Below are 6,153 nucleotides of genomic sequence, written 5' to 3' on the forward strand. Positions count from 1 at the left end.
GTGCGAAAAGCTTCAAACGATGCCCGTGAAAGACTTTTGGTGAAAATGTTAGCCACCTGAAGATTCACAGGAGCAAAACGTGTATTCAATTTTCCAGAAGTAACCAGTTCTCGTATAAAGTGATAATCAAGAATGTGTTTGGCACGTTTGTGAGAATGGATTTTGAGTCATAAACAAAGAACTCATATCTTCATAAAGAAGAGTAGGTTGTTCTAGTGGTAAGGCATTTAACTCTTGTAGTAAATGATTTATCCAAACAATCTCGGCAGCCATGTTTTCCATTTCCCAATATTCAGATTCACATCTAGATCGAGAAACATTAGGTAATTTCCTAGCACTCCATGAAACGAGATTCCTTAATAAAATAGAATAATTATAAGTGGAGTTTCTTTTTTGCAGACATCTTGCCTAATCAGCATCAGAATAACAAACCAGTGGGGTCTTATGTGGACGAGTAAAATAAACACCAAAGGAGACAGTGCCTTTAACATAACAAAGAATTCGTTTAAATGCCTGAACATGATCCACATTGGGTGTGTGTAAGAATTGGAAAACCTGATTAATGACATAAGAGATATCAAGACGAGTAATAGTCAAATACAGCAATGCCCCAACTAAATACTGACATTGGGTGTGTGTAAGAATTGTTGCGCCCCCGCTGTGACACGCGGGCTTTAAAAAACCAACATGTGTATTTAAAAATGCAACCTTCAAATATTTTTGTTAATATTAAATATACACATGTGTAAATTATGTGCATTTCATATAGGTTATATATAGCTGATGATGTTGAAATACAAATGTAGGTTTATTTTTTTGTGTATGGGTTATATTTTTTATTAATATTTAATATGCATATGTGTGGGATATATGTATTTTCCGTGTAGATTATATATATATATATATATATATATATATATATATATATATATATATATATATATATATATTGATGTTGAATTACATGTGTAGGTTGTATGTTGTTGTGTAGGTTATATGTTTCTTATGCTAAGAACAAGTGTAGGTTATATATTTTATGTGTAGGACTCTAGGTTGTATACTTTTTGTTAAATTATAATACTAACTTGTTTAGGATATTATTTTTATAATTCATCACAAGGAACTATGAGCTAGGTTTTTTGGGTATGTTGATTGAAAAAAATTATGTATTAATCATATTACATGTTATTGGAGATTGATATATTGAGTTAAAATAAATTGTTTTGGAGAAAATAAAATTGGTAGTGTATGAATAAATTGTGTTTGTGTGTGATGAATAATCAAGAAGGGAGAGAATAAGTTACAAAAATAGATTAAATCTTTATATGTTTTTAATTATTTTATTTTGGTTAGTTTTGTTAACTGGAAAAAGAAATTAACGGTTTATTAATTGTATTAATTGAAAATAGAATGTATTTATTGTTGCATTTAAACTATTTTATTTTTATTTAAACATTTATGATTTCAAAATTAATTATTAGGTCATATTGATTTCTCGCACTTCTTGCACTAAGATGGTTTCTCGCCTGAACTATATATATATATATATATATATACACACACATGAAGAGGATCCAAGATAATAATCCCTTACTGTACATTACATACGCGACACTCATAAACCTTTGATTTCAAAAACACGCTAACCCTAAAAGCACAACTACGCGACCTGTTCGTCGTCCACCACGTATGTCAAACTCCACCGTCTATTGTCACACCCACTGTTTACCGTCGTGAGCAACGTCCTCTTCCATCACCAGCGTCAATAACTGTCTGATCGTTGTTCACAATTTGTTTATTTTAGTCAATCGATCAATTAACCAATTGAAACTGAAATTGCTGAAGCCAATTGATCAGTTAACCTTAATATTGATCCAATTAATTAATAACTCATCTAAACAAACACGTATGGATCTTCAAGCGAATCAATTTTTCATATGAGCATAATGGATTTTTGACCTTCAACGTATTAGGTTTAAATCTAGAACGTTTTAGGTTTTAACCTAGAACATTTTAGTTTTTAACCTTGAACGTTTTAGGTTTTAGCCATGAACATTTTTTTTGTTTTTTTAACCTTAAACGCATTTGTTGGGCCTAGATTAGAGTGGTTTGTACGTAGTCTATTTGTGTTTGGTTTTAGCTTGTATTTTGGGCTTGGGCTACGGGCTAATGATGTAAACCAAGATCCCTTGGGATCTCGGTGGGCTTTTGGTTAAATGTTTGGCCAATTATGTTGGTTCCCTATATATAGAATATGCATTGTATAGGGTTAGGTTGTTCATTCACTCTCTTTGTTAGCCGTCTACGTATTTGATAGACGAGGTGTATTTGTGCTTAAGCACTCGACGTATAATAGATATATGTTTGTTTTGAAGCAAACCCGTGTTATATGTTTGTGTTTGCGTGTGTTCTTGAGTCACCAAGTGTTGGTTTTCCGCACCAATACTTGTTTATTGATATCATAATTGTAGTGATCCAGATTCGGGACTTACAATTGGTATCAGAGCCTTAGACCTTATTCAGGCTTGTTATTGTGATATCAAAGATTCAAGAATTGTGTTCCTTGGTGTCTTGGTTGTTTTTCCGGCGGGTCACTGTTCGAAGAAGAGGATAGGATAATTTTTTTGGTAAAGATTTGGTGTTGGTTTGGAAAGGAAATAAAATTCCACTTTTCTCGGAAGTTTGTTGCATTTAGGTTGACTGGTTGTGAAAACAGAGTTCTCGGCTACCACATGATCTCGACCACAATCAGTTCTCGGCTGATTTTAGTTTCGGCTTCACTCAGTTTTCTGTCAAAATCTAGTCAACTTAGGTTTTCGGTCAAGAACAGCTCTCGGTCACCAAGCTTAGTTCTCGGTCAATATTTAGTTCTCAGTTAATATTGATAGTTTTCGGTCAATATTGATAGTTCTCGGTCAATATTTGGTCAACATTAGCTGTTCTCGGTCAAAGTTTGGTCTACATCAGTTGTTCTCGGTCAAACTTGGTCAGAAGTTGAGTTCTCGGTCATACTCGGTCAACAAGTGTGACATTTTTTCCCAGCCCAGTAAACTGTTTGGGCTTGTCTGATTATTACTTGGGCTTATTACTTGGGCAATTAAACTTTTGGACCTTAATCAACTATTGATATGGATCAGTTAACAATTAGTAATGGATCAAACAATAACACTTCACTCCATCAAGAACTTGACTCCATCATGGGGACTGCCACTCGTATACCCCGTCTCTTGTCTCATGAGGAGTTTAGTGAATGGAAGTTTCGTTTTGAAAAATATGTCGAGATGAAAGATGCAAAAGTCTATAGAAGTATTGTTAGGGGACCTTAAAGAATAACTTATCAAAAGGATGATTTTGCTAAAGTTGAGGAAGATGAGAAGGCTCTTTCCACTCTAACCATGGCACTCTCACCCGAGATTGCTCTTCAATTTAGAGAACTTCAGTCTGCTAAAGAGTTATGGGAGGCACTGATCGAAGTGTATGAGGGAAATGAAGATATGAAGAGAAGTCGCCAAGACTTGCTGCGACAAAAGTTCAACATGTTTAACCATATTCTGGGAGAAACGTTGGAAACCCAACTTCAAAGTTCATATCACTTGTGAAATGAGATCAACAAGTATTTATCTGCAAACTTCTGAAATAAACAACAAGCTGGTGAACTCATTGCCAAAGAGTTGGGACATGAATGTTGCGGTTATCAAAAAGACTAAAGATCTCAACAGAATGTCTATGAGTGAAATGATAGCGACTATTAAGGCATGTAATATGGATGATAAGAAACGTGTAATAAATCATGCAAGTTGTAACATCACGTAATTTTCGGGCCAAAAATGTCAAATTTTCAAAGTCAAATGATCAATTCTGCCAAAATCTAAACCCCAGGGACCAAAATGTAATTTCTGGATTTCCTGACCTATCGCGGTACGCGATGGGTCAGAGGAGACACCCATCGCGTACCGCGATGGGGATGTATAACACACGTGACACGTGTGCCACGTGGCACACGGTGGCAGCGTCTGCCGCCACGTGTCACCACGTGGCAGCACGCCCACCACGTGTCACCACGTGTAAGCGGTGCCTGCCACGTGTTGACACGTGGCAGGTCTATACACTGACTCAGCAGACCTATATCGCGGTACGCAATAGGTCTGCCAAGTGACCCATCGCGTACCGCGATGGGGTCCAATTTTGAGTCTATAAATAGCAGCATCCGGCTCTTCCCATTTGCACACCAAAAACACACACTTTACTCTCTCACTAGCCTCTCTCTCTAAACCTCGAAGTTCGTGCCCTCGATCCGTCTCGAAAACCGTGTACCGAAACCTCGTTTTCCGTGCCCGTTACCTTGATTTTCGTGCCACTCCCCGACATCCCGAACAAGAAGGAAGTACTGCCCCGACGACCCGGTTATTATCTCGAAGTGTGTGCCAAAGTATTGGTGTCTCAAAAAGCGTGCCAAGTGAGGAGTAGGAGTTGAAAAGAAAAGAGTATCGATTGAACGGCGTCGAAGTGCTGCCCAAGTGTCTAGGGTATTTCTAAGCCAAGCAAGGTAGGCATAATGCCCGACCAAAATAATATTAAAATATTATAAAGGCTTAATGCCTAAGTCGGAATTATACTCGATGAATATAAAAAGAGAAAATAAATAACAAAGAAAAGAAAGAAAAGAAAATAAATATATATATGAGTATATATATATATATATATATATATATATATATAAGTATATAATTATTCTTTGTTATAGAATATATTATTTAAGTATTATGAATATGCTTAAATAATAAAAGAAATACGTTTCTTAAAGAAGAAGAAACGTCGGGTTTTTAAATATAAACTAAAGGTTTATAAAGAATACTTTATAACTAAAGGTTTTAAAGTAAAAGAAATAATGAACTAAAGGTTCATCGAGATAATTAAGACTAGAGGTCTTAAATCCGGATCGTGTATCCGACTAATGAATGTTACACTCGTACAATAGGTGCGAGATAGCAAGAAGAGATCTACGGACGGTGTTGGAAGCCGATCCTATTGAAAAGGTGAATACGCCCCAATTTTACAAACTTGTTTTCAAACAAACAAACGTGTTATGTGTAAAACTTTACAAGAGGCTTCGTGTCTCTAAAACATTATAAATAAGAGTATAAGCCTGCCCTCAGGCTATGGTATACGTTTGTCTGGATCCTTACATATGTGAATGCGGTGGGCACATCGCGCCACGCTTGGTCACGATCTCCAGCCACGATGGGCCAGACCTAAGTTACGTTCGAGTGGGGAATGGCCATGTGTATATTTATGGTACCTAAGTTATGTCATAAACGCTGCGGTGTTTCGCTGAGGTGACCTAGTGCAGAGACTCGAGTTTATGATGATTGTTTTAACTTGATTATTCCTAAGCCAATATGGGCCGAGACTTACGTCGTCTCGAGGGGTAGATAAGTAAAGAAAATATTTTTTTAGCGTCAACATATTCACCAGCAATTGTTGTTGACGTATTTTATTAACATTTTGCAGGTAACCAAGGTTAGAGCTTGCAAGACGAAGAAGCTCAAGAATCTGATGGCTCGGATAATTTTGTGTAAATATTAAAATACGATGGTTTTGTAAAATATATAAACAAGTAAATACTAAACGAGACTTTTGTCTCGTCTTTTGTAATGTAAATATTTATAATATCGATCCTTATGTTTTTATAAAGACTTCCGCTATAACCCGCTACTCTGATTTATTTACAAATATGGTACCAACTATGGATCATACCCCTAGGCCTAGAATGGGGGTGTGACAGGTTGGTATCAGAGCCATCGATCTTAGCGAATTGGGTATCATAAAACAATACCCAAGCTTCGATTCAAGCATAGGAAATATTTACTTGTTTATTTGAATAGGGATAAGATTGGTTGGTAACCTTTTCTTTCCCTCTCCACAATCTAAACTACCCAAAAGATGTTTTATGAAGAATTAATGGAATATTATGACAAGGAAGTAGGAAGAGCAAAGAAGTATTACAAATTTCCACAAGGCGTCATGAGTAAAGATTACTTTGAATCATTCTTCAACGAAGAGCATAACCAAAACCCCAATCCAAGTCCAATCTATCACCTAGACAACATTCCACATGAAGTATACCAACCCCCAAGGCATTCAAGCTATCAT

The sequence above is a fragment of the Bidens hawaiensis genome, unplaced genomic scaffold (assembly GCF_021521415.1).
Source record: "Bidens hawaiensis isolate Kalapana, Puna unplaced genomic scaffold, B.hawaiensis_p1.1 tig00026667_1, whole genome shotgun sequence".
In the NCBI taxonomy this organism is placed as follows: Eukaryota; Viridiplantae; Streptophyta; class Magnoliopsida; order Asterales; family Asteraceae; genus Bidens; species Bidens hawaiensis.